Source organism: Pelodiscus sinensis, chromosome 4 (genome assembly GCF_052426305.1).
Source record: "Pelodiscus sinensis isolate ZL-2025 chromosome 4, ASM5242630v1, whole genome shotgun sequence".
Taxonomy (NCBI): domain Eukaryota; kingdom Metazoa; phylum Chordata; order Testudines; family Trionychidae; genus Pelodiscus; species Pelodiscus sinensis.
The window spans coordinates 120,293,784-120,313,426 of NC_143055.1; the positions used below are offsets into that span (position 1 = coordinate 120,293,784).

A 19,643-nucleotide genomic window follows, 5' to 3' on the forward strand; every position below is an offset into this window, starting at 1 on the left:
GCCGGCCTTCCGTACGGATTGAAGTGTCATTAGAGGAGGTTTTGGAACAAATAGAAAAACTTAACAGTAACAAATCATTGTGACCAGATGGCATTCACCCAAGGGTTCTGAAAGAACTCAAATGTGAAATTGCAGAACTATTAACTGTGGTTTGTAACCTATCCTTTAAATCAGCTGATGTACTCAAGGACTGGAAGACAGCTAACATAACATCAATATTTAAAAAGGGCTCTAGAGGCGACCCTGGCAATTATAGGCCTGTAAGTCTAACATTAGTACCGGGAAAATTAGTTGAAACAATAGTAAAGAATAAAATTGTCAGACATGTAGAAGAACCTAATTTGTTGGGCAAAATCAGTATGGTTTCTGTAAAGGGAAATCATGTTTTACTAATCTATTAGAGTTCTCTGAATGGGGTTAACAAACATGTGGACAAGGGGAATCCAGTAGATACAGTATACTTAGATTTCCAGAAAACCTTTGACAAGGTCCCTCACCAAAGGCTCTTGTGTAAATTTGTCATGGGATAAGAGGGAAGGTCCTTTCATGGATCGAGAACTGGTTAAAAGACAGGAAACAAAGGGTAGGAATAAATGGTAAATTTTCAGAATGGAGACAGGTAACTAGTGGTGTTCCCCAAGGGTCAGTCCTAGGACCAACCCTATTTAACTTATTCATAAACAATCTAGAGAAAGGGGTGAGCAGTGAGGTAGCAAAATTTGCTGATGATACTAAACTGTTCAAGATAGTCAAGACTAAAGCAGACTGTGAAGAACTTCAAAAAGATCTCACCAAACTGAGTGACTGGGCAACAAAATGGCAAATGAAATTTAATGTGGATAAGTGTAAAGTAATGCATGTTGGAAAAAATAACCCCAACTATACATATGATGGGGGCTAATTTAGCTACAGCTAACCAGGAAAGAGATCTTGGAGTTATCGTGGATAGTTCTTTGAAAACGTCCATGCAGTGTGCAGCAGCAGTCAAAAATGCCAATAGGATGCTAGGAATTATTAAAAAAGGGATAGAAAATAAGACGAAGAATATCTTACTGCCCCTATATAAAAATATAGTATGACCACATCTTGAATATTGTGTACAGATGTGGTCTCCTCACCTCAAAAAATATATTTTGGCATTAGAAAAGGTTCAGAAAAAAGCAACTAAAATGATTAGGGGTTTGGAACAGGTCCCATATGAGAGGCTAAAAAGACTAGGATTTTTCAGTTTAGAAAAAGAAGAAACTGAGGGGGGATATGATAGAGGTATATAAAATAATGAGTGGTGTGGGAGAGGGTGAATAAAGAAAAGTTATTTACTTGTTCCCATAATATAAGAACTAGATGACACCAAATTAAATTAATGGGTAGCAGGTTTAAAACTAATAAAAGAAAATTCTTCTTCACAGAGCACACAGTCAACCTGTGGAACTCCTTGCCAGAGGAGGCTGTTAAGGCTAGGACTGTAACAGAGTTTAAAAAAGAGCTACATAAATTCATGGAAGTTAGGTCCATAAAAGGATATTAGCCAGGGGGTAAGGAATGGTGCCCCCGGTCTCTGTTTCTCAAAGGCTGGAGATGGATGGCAAGAGACAAACTGCTTGATCATTGTCTTCAGTCCACCCCTTCTGGGGCACTTGGTACTGGCCACTATGGGAAGAATGGATATCGGGCTAGATGGACCTTTGGAGTGACTTAGTATGGCCATTCTTATGTTCTTATGAAACAGAAAATACTGGACATTGTACATGTCCAGTATTTTCTTTTCTTTTTTTAATCGGACAGGGGCCAGAAAAAACAGACTGTCCAGGTAAACACCGAACACCTGACGATCCTATTAAATAATTTCACAGACCCCTTTCCCCTCAGGAATGTTTTCTTAAAGGTAACAAAAAGATGAAATAAAACTGAACAGGAAGGGACATTTAAAAAGTGTGGTTATACCACATGAAGGAAAGAGAATTCAGTGTGTAATGTTAACTACGTTAATTTAACAGAAAATTAATTGTGAATTAGATTAATATGAAAACACAGTAATACTCAGAGGAGTAATGTATGTGGTTTAGAGCAACAGAATGTGAAAGGCTTGCTTTTTTTAATATCTTCTTTCCGTATTAAGAATCACTTATTGTGGATGTACCCATGCAGTTATTGCTAATAAATTATTAATCTTATGAGCAATAAATCAATGGGAGAGTTACTGCTTGGAGAGTTTCTATAGAAGAATATAGTAATTTCATTGCTATACCATCTCTAGCATTTGAAACTATATGCTCCATTGATCAAATGCACCACATTGACCCAGACTGCACAAATTGGTATGATAAGAAAAATCAATTTATGGTTATTTACCAAGTCCATATTGCCAACACCGAGGCTACGTCTAGACTGGCCACAAATTCCGGAAAAGGGATGCAAATCAGGTAAGTCAGCATAGGGAAATCTGCGGGGGATTTAAATATCGCCCACGGATTTAAATAAACATGTCCACCGCTTTTTTTCCGGCTTGGGGAAAAGCCGGAAAAAAAGCGTCTAGACTGGCGCGATCCTCCGGAATAAAGCCCTTTTCCGGAGGATCTCTTATTCCTACTTGAAAGATCCTCTGGAAAAGGGCTTTATTCCGGAGGATCGCGCCAGTCTAGATGCTTTTTTTCCTTCTTTTCTCCAAGCCGGACAAAAAGCGGCGGACATGTTTATTTAAATCCGCGGGGGATATTTAAATCCCCCGCGGATTTCCCTATGCTGACTTACCTGATTTGCATCCCTTTTCCGGAATTTGTGGCCAGTCTAGATGTAGCCCAAGAGTTCAAAAATTGTAAGTCATATACCCTAGAAAAGAATTACATGTGGCACGAACACCCAAAAGATTTTTTTAAAGAGACATTGATTCATGGCTGTGATCTGTCTTCTGATTTTTTTAACTCCACCCCCCACTGTGCTTGTAAAAAAGTTACTATAACATTTATCGGCAACACTATGAGGTAACTCTGGCAACTGCCTCAGGATCTCTAACTAGAAGAGCCAACCAAGGTCTGGGGCCCCCACAGTGCTAGGTACAGTACTATAATACAAGCACATATTCAGGGCAGGCATGGTCTCTTAAAAGCTTACAGTCTACAGTACTTCAAAGCATAATGGTGAAGTTAGGATCTGAGAGCTATAAATTGCATGAGAACTCATCCTGCATAAAATGCTACAAAACTTCTATTAGACTGAAACAACTTTTAATTCTTACTCAGAAATGTTGTGTCCCAAAAAACAGATAACAGCTACAGCTTTAAGTCATCAGAAAACTCAGTTCTGCATTTCCAAAATCACAAAAGTTGGAAACACTGATGTTATATCCATGAGGAATGCTTGTCAATTTGCTCCTGAATTGGAAGGAAGCTCGTAGAAATAGAGATTAAATTATTAAGTGCCTAAAATTTACAAGATCAATAAAGGAAATATACCCACTTAAGTGATTAATGTATAATCATATTAACTCATTCCTTATTCTAAATAACCATTCTGTTAAGAAATGAAAATAGAAAACACTGCTGGTCCACATGTAGAGTAGGTTTTACTTTGATGTTCTCCAAAAAACCATTATTTCATGTAGCATATGAACCAATATCTCCCTATTGTTTAAATTCATAATCTGTAGTAAAGTACAAACAAGAGATTGTGCCTCTCATTTATCAATTAACATTTATCATTAGAAATCATAATACAGCCGAGTTTTAGAAACACAATGTGTTACCATGGAGGAGATTACAGGGAGCAATTTCAATGAATAAATTCATAAAAGTCATCATCTAAGTGAAGATGTAAATCTGAGTATGACATTAAAAGATCTCACCACACTATAGCTATGAGCCCTGCAACTATAATTAGCAAGACCCTTTTCAAAAATGTCTTATGGAAGGGATAAAAAAAAAAGAGTATAGAAAGCATAATCTATTTAGAAGTGAGACAATTCAGCCTATGTAATGAATGTTAAATACATTTTACATATAACTTGAGAGACTTGATGCAACATAGGAATTCCCATTTTGTTGATAGGAAACTAACTGGCAAAACAATGCAACGTGCCATACTGAAGATGCATTTGATATGTTATACTGACACCCTAAAGATGCAAGTCAATAGCTCAAATGATCACCGAGTTCTGAAGAATCAAACTCCCATGGACCCCCAACATCTCTTTCTGTAATCCTCAGCTGAAATCCAGCTAAATGAGGGTTTTAAAGATCAGTACCAGGACTTTACATTAATCTGGAATGCCACAGGGAGCCAATGCAGCATCTGGAGTTCTGGGCTCAACTTGCTTTCTAATCAACTTGTGATGCTTAACAGGTGCACCACCAGATTCTGCACCAGCTGGAACTCCCTCCTAGCTGTCACACAGATTTCCCAATATGATACATTGCAGTAAGAGAGCCTAGAAAAGGACACAATGTGTGGTTCACCACAGTCCAATCTGTGTCTGACAGTGGGATGCTGACTCCCGGCTATCCACAAAGGAAAGGAGGAATGTTTGTGAGCTGCTGATCTCTGAATCTAATACTACCGTGTCTGGTAATTAATGGTCATCTAGAGGGTTTTAAAAATAACTTATTTTGAGAAAAAGCAAGGATATTTTTCCCCCCAAAGATACTGGGGAGAGGAGATAACCATTACTTTATTTCCTGTTTTAGGTTCAGGACTGTCAAATTCCTCAAAAGTCAATACAGTAAATCAATACAATAGAGTAAAAAAATAGCAGTGCAAATTTTAGCATTATTACTTTGCTAATATTTAACTAAGGGGTGTGTATATTTTTTCATTCCTATGATAGCTTATGTATTTTCACAAGGTATGAACTGATCTAAAACTGCCAGAAACTCAAGGAATTAATAGTGTTTTCAGCTAAATTTGCTAATCCTGATAATTAGTTGTTATGCTGAGGCAAGCCTTCATAGCTTTTTCAAAAATGAACATCATAAGCCTTACTCAGAATGTATGGAATCTATCCTAAGAAGCTGGAAAGATGCCCAAAACTCCTATAGTAGGGAGACCAGAAGGGTTTATTCTGAATGTATCAAACAAGACAAAGCCAAATTAATCTACAGTAAGTAAAGAAATGCCTGGAGATACATAAAAGCAACAAGAATGTCTGATACTATTATAGGGTATAGAAGGCTCTGTGCATGGAACATCTGTGATGGGATGGGGAACTCCATGAATATCAATTTGCAGAGTTTCCTCCAAACCAATCCTTCCATGACAGGAGACCGGCAATTTGCACCCATACAGGTGGACTGTGGGGAACTCAACCCTGTAAATGTTCCATGATCTACAATGAAATTGCATGCATATGTAAGTATCTAAAGAGATCAAAAGCTGTCACGCAGCACCCCCCACACTGCTGCAGTGTTCCCAAGAACCCTGTCTGCTATAGCATGATCCAAAAAGCCAATACGAATCACACACACCAACATAGATCTTTCACAGCACAGAGATCATGCCTACAGTCTCTGTTATCTTGCATGAAAAAAATCCATTGAATAGTGAGTTGTTCCCATATCATTGTTATTTGCACTGTGCAAACATAGGAGGATGCCATCACTGGCACTCAGAGTTCACTGTCTAAAAATGAAGAATTGCCATCTCCCTGCCTCCATCCACTTAACCTCAATCCCATTCACAACAACAGATCCTTATCATTGTTCCATAGGGGCTCACAGACTCTCAGGAAAGAAGCAAGCAAGCTTTGGAGATTCCTCCCATCACATCTTCCATAGTATTTTCCACTGGCTTTGGCTACTCTCCATTCACATTAGCAGGAGGCGGCATTTATGCCATTGTGCTATATGCAAAACATTAAAGTTTTAAAATACATACTTAGTGCAGAGCTCTCTCACCCTCTGAAGATGAATACTGCTTCAAAGACTAATAGTGTGGCTCACTTCCTGTATGAAGGCACTGTAGGAGGGCACGTCAAAGCCAGATGAACTTCCTAGCTCTATGTCACAGGTTTGAAAGGAAAGTATTCCATGCAATCAATGACATCCAAGCAATCACTCAATGAAAGAAATATCTGAGATGCTACTAGGAAAATTAATTCCTTTATTATATTTTATTTTAACATCTCCTGTAGCTCTACTTCTTATACCTTGAAACATTATTTAAATTAGTCACTGTAACTGAACAAACAGGTTTGTATGTAATAGGCAGGGGATAACCTTAGCACTCTGACAAGCTAGTTCTGAAGAGGAAAAAATACCACAGAATACTAATATTTCTGTTCTGTGTCCTCTTACCTCTCCCTTTTCCTCATATGGTCTCTCAGTGGCTCAGATTTTCTGCTGCACCCTGCAAGGGTCCCACTTATGACTACTACATTCTGTGGCGAGTTCGGTGCCTCCCTTGCTTTCAAGTATGCCAATTAGCTTGACTCTATGAGGCCATCTGCAAGTGGAGATCAGCCAAAAGACAGTATTGCAATGGTCACGATTTGAACAACCATACCGCTTCTGAGGATGGGAGGAGGAAGGCACAAGAGCAGTCTATGCTCCAAGTTGAAAGCCAGTGGCTTTCATCCTCTTGCTGCTGCCAACATGTCATCAAAAGGGGTGGACTGTTTTTACTAATTTTTCTGTTTTTTTTTTTTAATTCTCCCTACTCCCATTCTGAAATTCTGAATTACTGAAAACACTTCAGTAAACATTTTGATAACACTTTCAATAAAAATATCAGTTTTGAACACTTCAAATTCAAACCATCTTGAAAGTTCAGTTTTTGAACTAGTAGTTCTTCCTTTCGGACCAGGTCTATTTTGGGGAGGTTGCTAGTGCATATGTTTTAAGAAAAATAAAAAATTCCAAACCAAACTTTTAAGAACAATTTTAAAAATAACCCAGGGTTTTTAAAGGCACTGTAAGAAGTTAATACAGTAAAGTCCCACTTGTCCCAACTGGGGATATAGAGTGTGCGCGTGTGTGCGCACACACACTAAAAAATACAAGTTTCCCACCAACTACTCTTCCATGTTCCCAGCTAGAAGAAAGAGACCCTAAGAGCACAGTTCAGTCACATTGGCTTCTCAGTTTCAGATACCAACAGACATGCTAAACAGTATGAACAGTGAGATCGTTCTGACATAGTTCCTGGGTACTAAGAGTTGAACTGAGACCACCACTCACTTTTTGTACATCACCAAACAGCTGGCAAATGGTGCCAACTTTTGGAGGTCATGTCATGCTATTCAATGCAACTTAAACAAAGTAACACTGGGTCTTATGCAGTGACCGCTGAAATAAATTGAAAGATTCCATTTGTCTTCAATCAACTCTGATTTGAGCTCTGGAGGCAAAAAACAATATAGCTTGTTATCAGCTCAGTGAACCATACCCCGATTGAGTCAACCCCCTTCTTCCAAAAATAAATAATTTCACGTTACACTAACATATAGTAAATTATTTCTCAATAGACTGTCTCTTACTTGTTGAATTTGTGTGTACATTTTATGGATGCCTCATAAAAAGGTAATTATTTCTTAAAATATGACATAATTTAATTTTCTCTGAACACTGCCAACAGGAAGGTGGCATATTTTTTTCCTCAATATACATTCAATCAAATACATTCTTAAAAGAGCAAAAAAGTGATTTTCCACCCCCAAGATACTCTTTATTCTATGGAAAGTACAAGACCTTTAATTTCAGCATGCACAAATCGTTATTTCCAAGGATGAGCTAATAGTCTCATGACTGAGTTTTTCTTAGGGTACATCTACACAGCAGCTTTATTTTGGAATAACTAAAGTTATTCTGAAATAACAAAATGTGCATCTACACAACAAGCCTTTATTCCAAAATAATGTTGACCTGGAGAACTTCTTACTCCAACTCATGGTAACCCTCATTTCATGAGGAGTACGGAAAGTCGAAGAAAGGGTGTTCTTCCTTCAATTTCCTGCTGTGTAGACAGTGCCAAAAGTCGAAATAAGCTGAAGTTGCGTAACTTAATTCGACTTTAGCCCTGATGTGTAGACGTACCCTTACATTCACCTTTTTAGCTGAATGTAGGATTTTAAACTGTTTAAAGAAACATACTAGCTATTATGGGTTCTTGTTTTTTCCCTCTCTCTTCTTTGTTTTCAGTAAATAATGACACTGATCTACATCAGAACATATTTCAAAAGCCATAAAATATTTCAGCGATATCTGGATAGTACTACCACATCAAGAGATCAAATTTGTATAGTCAGCTACACTTGACCAGTCTCCACATCTCAATGTACTGTACCAAACAGAACTGTCATTCTTTGATGCTTATCCTCCTTGAGGGGGAAGAATCCTATAAATAAATGGGCTTAGATTTCTGGACCAATGAGCTGACAATATTTAATATAGACTGGGCTCTGCTGAGAATGTTTAATAATTTCTTTGCTAGTATCTTTCCCCATTTGGCGCCTGTCCCCCTAGCATTCTTTATTATTTCAATGCCAATACATAATGCCACAAACCTAATAACTCTGAAGCAGATTTTCACTGACTCTGAAGCATTTTTTAGGGGGGGGGGGTTCTTTTTTGCATTTGTGTGTCTATATTGTTATATAAAAATATGTGTGATTGATTTGTCCACAGAAGGCAGGAAGGTCATGTTGTGACATTCACTTGTCACTGAACATCAGCTTCAAGGGAGACTAAGTCAAAGCAACTCCTTTGGAGAAAGCATGACAGGGTTCAAAATAAATGAACTTGAGGACAATGCCCCAGAAACAAATGTATATGAGGAACTTGAAAACACTCTGAACAGCTATGTGTTTTTCTCTCAGCATGAGCAATGGTTACATGCGCTCAAAAAGAGGATCTGAAAAGCTACTTTTGCAAGAGGGCCAGAAGCAGGGCCCTTTCTTAGTTTAGAAGAGAAGCTAAAATTTTTGGTGGAACAACACTGTTTTAATGAAAATTTGGTTTTTATCAAAATTTGCTGAAAATTCTGATTAGCTCTAATACTTCACTCTGTCATAATATCTAATCCTAGATCCGTGGTATCCCACATGCTAGCTATTAGCCAGCTATTTGGGGTGCTTATTTGGCCAGTTGACTGTTTTGGGACATGGACACCATGGGGCTTGTCAGTTCACATGACACTACAGCAGGGATGGGCAAAGGGGCCTTCGTGGACCTGATCCAGCCTAAGAATGCCATGCCACTTCCCCACCCACAAGCCAATCAGGGCCCTGGGGGCAAGAGGAGCGCGCGAAGTCTCTCACTCCCTGCCCCCGCCCTGCAAGCACTGCATGCCCCTTGCAGGAAGGAGGAAGGGACTGAGAGACTTTGTGTGCTCCTCCTACCCCCAGGCCCTGATTGGCCTGGGATTGGGGTCAGCTCGTGAAGTCCCCTCCTGCCCTGCAAGGGGGCAGGTGCCTAGAAGGAACCGCCAGCTGTTCAGAACAGCTGGCAATTCTCTCTAGGTGGGGAGAGGGCAGGGGCAAAGACTTCAATGCTCCCCCAACCCCAGGCCAATCAGAGTCCGTGGGAGGGGGAGCTCGGAAGTAATTAATTAAAAAATTAGTGAAGAGGCTCCCCCATCTAAAATTATTGCCCAGCCCTGCACTACAGCAGGCTGCAGATGATGCCTAAACTGTCTGGGTTCCAAACACCATTGGTGGAAAATGCTACCATTCTTTGTTAGCATTTTACATTTTGCACAGGTGTAAACAGACACACAAGATGTAGGTCAACAAAGAATCAAGCCAGAATCAGCAGTGCCACCTGTGCTTGGCTTGCTTTCATTATTAAGATTTCTGGTTTCCCTACTTCAAGTCATCCACAGTTGCATACTTATCCCTTTGACAATGGATCAACTCCATCAAATCAGCCTGGCAGAAATAGGATTCTTTTCCCCTCTGGCACTTGTGTGCAACCTTCTGGAGAGAAAAAGTGGGTGGTCTTTGAAACCCTTATGGGACAACTACCCCACAAACAAATTTGAGTTCCAGCTCCACTAGATCCTAGAGTATGTGGGGTGTACATCACTCAATGCTTAGTCTCTAGCTCCCCAACCCCATGGTAACAAATATCATTCAAAACCCTAGATCAGAGCTACTCAATTTTGGAAGCCCTGAGGGCCACAACGATACCCACAGCACATGCCAAGGTTTGCAATTTAAGCGTAGGTGCAAATATATGCAAATAGCTTATTTCATACTTACAGGCATGAATATGAAGATTAAGGCAAGACTACACAACATGCAGGCCCCATTTAAGTCAGGCCTGCTGATATTAATAAAATTCAAGATTTACCCGATTTCCACCCACATGGCAGCATTTTTAATGAGCAATGACAGTTCAGCAGTTTAACCACTAAAACACATATCAACAGAAGACCGTTATATTGGCTACTCTTTAGTTTTGGCTTCAGAATTTTAACAAATCAAACAAAAACAGCCAATACAATACTTGCTGAAATATAAGTACAATCAATGTGAAGTTAAAGGCACCGAGGGGAGAAGTGACATGGTCTGAGATATAGGTGAGAGGATTATTAAAGCAGTGGATGGGTGAGATTCTGTGGCCTGCATTGTGCAGGGGGTCAGACTAGATGATCATGATGTAGTAAAATATAGTAAAAACTATGTGTGCTTCTTCCCCCTTCCACTACTTAAGCTTGAAACAGCACATATCATTTAGCTAATTGCGCATGTTTTAGAAGCTGTAGGAAAAAGGGGAACTAGCTGTTCAGACCCATTTCTCAAGGACTGGAGTACACGTATTACTTGAGTTAGGGAAATTTGCTAATTGCTATTGCTTAAGTAAGCTATACTGGTGGTTGTTACTGAATGGAATAGAGTTGAAATATGCTAACCAATAACGCGGCAACACGAAGCTAAGGTAACAAATCAAGACGTGCCAAGTTAGATAAGAAAGTTAAAGAAAGTATAAAAAAGGATGCTTAGCCAACGCTCAGGGTCGGCTCTGCTTTGAACATTGAGTTCCTTAGCCGTACCTTGGTTGTAACCAATACACTTGAGTTGGACCCAGCCTGAAAGTGTGACTCTCTTCTTGGGGTAAATCAGACTAGCTTCCAAGGGGACGAAACCAGCAATTTATGCAACAATGATGGTCCCTTCTGACCTTAAAGTCTATGAGTCTATAAAAGGAACTCAGGAATCCTGCTTCCCTGAATCCCTTCCTTTCCTCTGCCCGCCCCACCAACCACCAGCTCCCACAGTCCTCAGAGACAGGAACCCCCATATCTAACCAACAGACCCACTGCACACCTATAGGAAAGGAAAGAAGCCAGAAGTTTTAACACCCAGTTCCCTGCTCTAACCCAGTGCCCCTGCCCTCCCCCAGAACCAGGCACCCTCCAGCCCTCTCACTCCAATCCAATGCCCCTTCCCTTCCCTCAGAGCCAGGCACCCCTCACACCCACCTGCTCTAACCCAATGCACTCACCCCTCCCCCAGAGCCAGGCACCCTCCAGCCCTCCCGCTCCAACCCAATGCCCTTTCCCTCCCACAGAGCCAGGGACATGAATCAGTGGGGCGGAGGGAAACGCCCTGGGTCTCACCAGAGCCACACGCTTTTCCCTCCAGGTGCTGGGGTCTGTGCATAGAGCAGCCATGAATGGTCTGGCCACGCGGCTCTGGACATTCCATTGAAGGCACGTGATGCCTCCCCAATCCTCTTTGCAGAGCAAAAAATCCCAGACATTTTTTGCCTTTTAAAAAACCTGGCTGGCCGGCAATTTAACATGTGAAAACAAGGACATGTCTGGGAAAAACCAGATGTCTGGTAACCCTACCCAAGCCCCAGCGCAGACCTCTCTCACCCCGGACTCGCTCCGCCGCCGCCTCACTCTCTCGCTGCCCAGCTCTGCCACTGCCTTGCCCTATGCCTCTTGCCACCCCCAGCAGCTCCTGAGCATGCGCCGATGTGGCCTGGCTCAGGGAGGCACTGCTGCTGTGGCAGATGCAGTAGGCGTGCTCTGCCACCGCCTTTCGCCACACACACACCCCACCAGACAGCAGCTCCTGCACGGACGCAGCCACACTGCGTGGCTCCACTTGCAGGGAGGCGCTGCCACTGTGGCAGACATGCTGTGCCACCACCTCTTGATGCCTCCCCGCTGGCCAGCAGCTCTTGCACACGCGGTCTGGCTCAAAGCTGCATGGCTCAGCTCGTGGCTCAGCACTGTCGCTGGAGCCCCAGCGATGAGGCAGGTTGATGGCCCAAGAAGCAGCTCAAGTCACCACGGGCCGCATGCAAAGGGGCCATGGGCTGTGTGTTGAGTCACCCTGCCCTAGACAATACTACTTCCCCACTACATCTGTGTAGTCCCCAGACTTCTGAAGGAAGCTAGAAATCTAAGAGACAGTGTTAGAGGTTCCTGCTCCAGACCAAGTGGCCACTAACCAGGCCACTTAAATCTCCCTCTAAGGTACCAAATCCAACTTTGGTCAGGACCCCAGCGATGAGGCAGGCTGATGGCCCAAGAAGCAGCTCAAGTCGCCACGGGCCGCATGCAAAGGGGCCATGCTAAGGGAAAAAAAGGAACAAAACAAAACACGCCAAAAAAAAGTTTGTTGAGAAAAAGAAGAAGAAAAAGACCCCAAGAGTTGTTAAAGCCAAAAAAAGAGAAAAAACCCACCATACCCCCTTTAAAAACCACGTGGTGAGGCTTTTTGGCCCTAACAGACTGCCGAGCAAAATACCAAAAAAAAAAAAAAAAAGCCCCCCCCCCCACACGAAAAAGTTTGCTGAGCAAAAAGCAAAAAGCAAAAAAAAAAAAAAGGACCCTGAGAGGAGTTAAGCCAAAAAAAAAAAACCACCACCATGGCCCCTTTAAAATCCGCATGGTGAGGCTTTTTGACCCTAACATCTTTGCCTCCCTGCGCCAGGCCGGAAAGCTCCCCGGTAAGCAATAGGGTTGCCAGGTTAGCTCCGTATTGAGCCAGACAGCGCAAGATTTTCACCTCCTGGCCGGGAAAAAAAATCAGAAGGTACTAGACATTTTAGATGTCCAGTATTTTCTGAATGTTTTTACCAGACAAAAGGTGAAAATAACCGACTGTCCGGTTCAATATCGGACACCTGGCAACCCTACCCCAAACTGCTGGAATTTCTCCTCTTTTAACACAGCACAGGTGACGCAGTACAAAGCTAATGAAACAGCATTGGTCATCCAGACTCCTCTTTACCCTTTCAGGGACAGGCTATTTATTTATACCCAGTAAAGGTTTCCATAACCTCTGTATGTACTTCTATAAGGCGAACCATGTGACAGGCCCCTTGCCCTTTTGCCCTGACAGAACAAATCCAAAACAAAGAGACCTCAATCACAGAGCAAAAGGAAATCAGCTGCTGTTGCACTCCTCTTCTGCCACTTTGCCAGCTTTTGTATCAGTTTTTGTGCTGCTTTGCTCCCCGCCTCTGAACTAGCTGAGGAAAAGGCATTTGGCCCCAAGAGCAATAACAATAGAGAAGGAAGAATGAAACTTTCAGAACAAAAAAATGTGCTTTACAAGCACTCCTATGAAGCTGATAGCTCATCACACTACTGTATTTGTTTGCAATGTAATGCAGTGAACCCTGCCCCCAGCTAGTAAGTGCTATATATACACGCTGTAAAAGAGACTGATATCTCCTCAGAAATGTAAATAGATGGAAGTCTCTGCTGTTTCTTGTATGTCATGTGCTGAAGGGAAGGAATTGTGTTCTAGTAGTTAGAGCAGGGGATAGGATTCCAAGATTCAAGATTCTATTCCAGTAACAACCTATTTGCTGTGTGAACTTAAGGAAGGTCATATGTGGTCCTCTTTCATGGTCTCAGTTTAGCTACTGGTAACATGGGTATATTAATTACCAGCCTTACTGAGGTCCTCTGCGGTTTCAAGCCTATAGAAACATAGGGTTGGAAGAGACCTCAGGAGGTCAAGTCCAACACCTCACATAAACCAAGATCCACCCCATCTAAATCATCCCAGCCAGGGCTTTGTCAAGCTGGACTTAAAAACCTCTAATGATGGAGATTCTACCACCTCCCTAGGTAACCCATTCCAGTGCTTCACCACCCTCCTAGTGAATCAGTTTTTCCTATTATCCAAACTAGACCACACGCACTTCAATTTGTTTGGGTCTACAGAGGCATTTGTTGCCAGTTGAATGCATTATCATCAAGACTGTGTATTCTGAAAGGTTTTCTGAAAAAATATTCACAAGAGCCTTTATTCAAAAAATAAAAAAATCTTAAATAGGTACCGATATAGTAAATGGTAACACATCTATACCCCAGCAACTTGGAAGTTATTCTAATAATATTGTTACCTATTAGCTCAGTGTTGCTGGAGAGCCAGGGCATGGTATCCAGCCTGACTCATGTGACACCTCCTCCACCCCCAGACACTGTTTGAACCAAAGCCGATCAGAAGAAAGCCTTAGAAAAAGCATTAAAAAGGCAGGGGAAGACACACCTAAACCCTTCCGGAAAACTCACCTAGCCTCACTTACATCAAAGATAGGACAAAAAGGCAAAGAAGTTCCAGGATGCTATTCTCAGGTTTTGTATGGTTTATTTTAAGTTTATTGGGGGGGGGGGGTTAAACTAGAAATAAAATCTTCCTTAAGATTTAACTCTGTGATGCCCAGAAGTAGTGAAAGTCATCGTTAATCAATAAACATATAACTGAGTCGAGATATGCATATAGTCCAACAGGGTATCTACACAATCTTATTCCAGCAATCTGTGAACTTCCTTCCCAACCTATCCCAGTTGTAAGTTGCCTTCATTTGTCACATTAAATCTAAAATTAGTCTGTAAGCTCTTTAAGACAGGAACTCGTGTTTCTGTTTGTATTTAAGAGCACTCAACAAATATTTGAACATTATAGAAATAAAATAGATTACAGAAGTATATTGCATAGCCAACAAAGATCAGAATTGGGTGGATTGGATTTAAATATTTTACATTTCCCTGCTGCTCTATAAAAACAAAGTCTGACTGACAGATGTTGATCAGCTGGATCCTCCAAAGTGCTGACCTTGATCCAGCAAAACATTTAAGTACATGATTAACTTCAAGCAATAGTGGCCATATTCAAGTCAACAGAACTACTTACGTATTTCGAGTTAAGCACATACGTAGCCATTAGCTGGATCAAGATCACAATGCTCAGTATTATACAAGTTTGAGCCCTGAATTTTGATAGAAATGTCCCAGTATGAACCCCCACTGTCACCATTCCTGCAGACCTGGTACAGCTTAACAGCTGGCTGGGACACAATCTCCCTCCCTTTCCCCTCCCCTTTCCTCTTCGCTTCTCCTCCCTGCTGTAACCTGATTCTCCTCCCCCTCCCCTCTCCTTCCTCTTCTCTTCTCCTTCTCTGTGCTGTAACCCCATCTCCTCCCCTCTCCTTTCCCCTTCCCTGAAGCAAAAGGCTCTTCTCCATACTGTAACACAATCCCACTCTCCCCTCCCCAACCTTATAGGTGGTCCAGGTACAGCCAGCACATGTGCTGAGCGACAGGCTTTTTAATCAGCTGGTCAGGAGTGCTTGGCATTTTGATGCTGGAGTAACGGAAGTGCCGAACACTTGGATGCCGGAATATCGGAGATTTACTGTATTTACATGAATTCCTGTGGAGCCACTTGTATCAGAGGCAGCAGTGTCAGGGAGGGGGACAGGCTGCTCCACAGGACATGCAGGGACCTGGCTTAAAATCCAGCTGGCTCCCTGAGAGTAACTGCTCCTGCCTGCCACCCACACTGCTCCCTCTGATCCATAGCACGCAATGGAGGGTGGAGGGGACCTTGTGTGCAAATGTGCACTTTCATATCCCCGGTGTAATGTCAAATATGTGCATAAATCAGGATTGGGGTACCCTCCACCATTTCAAAACACGTAACTGAAATAGACTAGTCTTGGATAGTACTACAGTTATCATACTTGGATTGGATACATTCCTTGTATTCTGTTAACTTTCTGAAATGAAATTTCTTCTTGGCAACTATTTCCAACTATTTGATGTGACGAAATAATTCTGATGTGACATGAATGCAGATAATGTGGCTGGGATTTTGTGACATGCTCAGCATTTTGATGCTAATTGTACTTCTGTTTAATTAAACTGGAGAAGACTTAGGCCACCACCGAGCACCATTGAAAATCCTACCCTGAAATGATTGCACTAGGATTTGGTTATAGTTAGTGAATTTTATATAGTAGGCTTTTTTTTTTTTCAAGGCAACTTCCCTTTGTGTATTGTGTTGTACATTTGGTTGTTTGCAAGCTAGTTATGTAGTCTAAGAATTAGTGGACATATTAAATTAATGGAGATTGCCTATCTCCTAGAATTGGAAGGGATCTTGAAAGGTCATCCAGTCCACTCCGCTGCCTACACAGCAGGACCAAGTACCATCCCTGACAAATTTTTGCCCCAAATCGTCTCTGCAAGGATTGAACTCACAACCCTGGGTTTAGCAGGCCAATGCTCAAACCACTGAGCTATCCCTCCCCCATATATCTAATGGATCTATAATCCATATAATGGATGTAAGATCATATCTCACTCAAGCACCATATCTTCTCATTAAGAGCCATGCCAAATGAGATACCAGTTCAGCCCCATCATTCATATACTATATATATCAGAGGGTGTGTGTGTCTATGTCCATCCATCCCTGAGTCCATTTGTTCAAGAACTCCTAAAACGCTAAGAGCTAAGATCATCAACTTTGATATGCAGCTTCCTCTTATCATATCTTAAACTAAAGCAAGATCAGGGTTTGGTTGTACCAGGACAATGAGGTCTGCATGGAATGCAATTGTTTCTCAAACAGAAAGTGAGGGGTGAGATAGCAGACACAGTTATACTCACAATGACCCTATTAGGTCAGCAAGCGCCCCAGCCCCAGGGAGTAGCCACTGGCCAGCCAAAGCAGCCCACACCACTAGGAGAAGCTGGGGAGAAACTGGAAGGCTGGGCGACCTCCGCTTCCTCCCTCTCCCCCCCAAGGCAGTCCCAGGGAGAAGCTGGTAGGTGCCATCATCCTAAGCCCCACACCATCCCCTGAGCCCTCCACCCCCTGCTCTGACTCCTGCACTCCCTACCTCAAGCCCCTCCTAAGCAGGGTAGATAAAACCAATGATTTTTTAAAATTAAAATATGGATTTTTAAAGTTGACAGTTTTTTTAAAATTGTCAATAAAATAGTACATTTCTCATTTAACAACAATTACAATTAAATCTCATCACAAACAGGGTACACACACTTACAGTCTCATAAAAATGAATGAATCACTCTAGCTAGTAGCTCTTGCATCTTGAAAGTTATGGACTTTTAATTTGTTTCTCAGCAGATTAAAAAGTAACACGTGCAAAGAAAGGCACAAGGTGGATAGGACTCCATTACCTCCTGAGGTCTCTTTCAACCCTATGATTCTGTGATTGTGTTTGCTCTGTGCTTACGTGGTGGCGGGCCTGGGCTAGCATAGCAGAGGAATTAGTTAAGATATTTCCTTAAAGACAGAGACACGATATATAGGAAAGGATGGAAGCAGCATAGAAAGGAACAGTCGAGTGGACTAGCAAGAAAAAGGGAAGACATTCAGCACACACACAGCTTCTTATATTCCCCTACCACTTTTGCCACAGAAAAACCATCATGGCTTCTGGCATTAAGAGAGACCCATATCTGGGAATATTTTAAAGAAATTCATTCCCTGGACAAAAAAAGGAAAATGTGTCAAATGTAAGCAGTGCAAGAAGATGATGCAGGCCTAGTGCAAGAATAAAACATCATAAGGCAAACTGCTTATTGGGAGAAAATGAGGTGGAGATGTAGATATGGCTGAGTGGATCAACTGACTGGTAACTTAAATTTACTTTACTTCACAAGACTCTCTCTTATAGGTGTGATCCCTCCTTCCTGTCGAAACCTCCCACCCCAACCCTACTCCTATGCCTATTTTGTCATCATGAATAGTTGGCTGGCGGTCCACGGAAAGGTTTGCATTGAGTGGGGAGGGCCACAGGCCAAAAAGTTTGAGAACCACTGATTTAAATCAATCCACCCTACTCTTCACACACCCCCAACACTGACTCCTTCACACACACACACACACCCCACACACACAATTAGTTTTAGATGATACTTGTATTTGTTCACATTCCAGAAGCCCTGCTGCTTCGGTAGCACATGCCTCTTATGTATGGAAAAACTTTAAAAACAACAAATAGTCTAGTAGCACTTTAAAGACTAACAAAACATGTAGGTCAGTGTTTCTTAAACTGTTTTAGAAGTGAGGAACACCAAACAATTTTTTTTTATGAGGAACACCAAGGATTTTTTTTGTTGGGGGGGGGGGGGGGGAAAGGATGTGGGGAAAGTTATTGAGCAGGAAAAAAAAAAGTGGCCATTGTGAACTCCGTTGTTCTCTGCGGCACACCTCCACACAGTTTAAGAAACACTGATGTACATGGTATCATGAGCTTTCGTGGGCAAAACCCACTTCTTCAGATGACCGGACATCTGAAGAAGTGGGCTGTGCCATGAAAGCTCATGATACCATCTACATGTTTTGTTAGTCTTTAAAGTGCTACTAGACTATAGTAATTCCTCATTTAACATGTGCCTGCTTAACACGTTTTCGGATTACATGATTTTTTTTTTAGGGAATATTTTTGAATTACACGACCGTCCCCAAAACAACACGATTTTCCCAGGCAGCCTATTGCCGGCAGCTGCATAGGGCTTCCCCCGCCTCCCTGCGCCGTTCCCTACTGACTCCCCCCTCACTGGACACCTTGCCCCCTCTTCTCTGCCCCCACTTGCAGGCCGGCGGCTGCGTTTTCCCAGCCGGCCCATTACTGGTGGCTGCATGGGGCTTCCCCCGCCTATCTGCGGAGTGACGAAGGGTTCACTGCTCGCTGCGCCATTCCCTGGCGACCCGCCCTCGCCGGACGCAGTGCGGGTCCCAGCAGACCCGTCACAGGGGCATACTCCCAACACAATCCCCCTCCCCTCTCCTCTCTTTCCCTTCCCCAGAGCCAAACACCACCCATCCGGTCCCCTTTCTCCTCCAACCTTATGTCCCGGTCCCAACAGACACCACCACATGAAACGCAACCCCCACCTTTTCCATTATTTTCAATGGGAAAATTGACCCCGCATAACGTGTTTTCACTTAACACGATCATTTTCTGAAACATATCTATAGTGTTAAATGAGGAATTACTGCGTTTGGGTTTTTTTAAGTTACAGACTAACTTGGCTACCCCTCTGAATCTTATGTATGGCTCAGCCACAAAAGCTAACAGCAATCCTGAGAAGGAACATCCAACTACAATTAGGGTTGCCAGATGGTTGAAACAAAAATACCGAACATTCCCCACCCCCAAAAAAAACACCAGGAAAAAATTCTGTTGAAGGGGAAAAAAGGGGGGAGGGGACAGACTGGGGGTGTTGGGAGCCAGGGCAGGGTTCAGGGTGGGGAGGTGGGTGCTGAGTGTTTGTAGGGTTGCCAGATAACTGGCATTTTCGCCTCCTGGCTGGGAAAAATTCAGAAAATACTGGACATCTCAGGTATTCGCTGAATTTTTTTTTTTTAATCCGACAGGAGCCGAAAATACCGGACTGTCCAGGTGAAGATCGGACACCTGGCAACC

At 42.4% G+C, this 19,643-nt stretch overlaps 1 protein-coding gene across 4 annotated transcripts in view; it reads right to left on the reverse strand.

Annotated features, from left to right (window-relative positions):
• Positions 1–19,643, reverse strand: part of CCSER1 (coiled-coil serine rich protein 1) — a 1,136,372-nt gene that overhangs the window by 1,077,889 nt on the left and 38,840 nt on the right. Inside the window, exon 1 of one of the 4 annotated variants that reach the window (XM_075929596.2) lies at positions 15,095–15,240. The exons of the other annotated variants lie outside the window; for them this stretch is intronic. The gene's annotated coding sequence lies outside the window, so the exon portion shown is untranslated. Of the gene's footprint in view, positions 1–15,094; positions 15,241–19,643 lie in introns of those variants that run through there. 4 annotated transcript variants of the gene reach the window in all.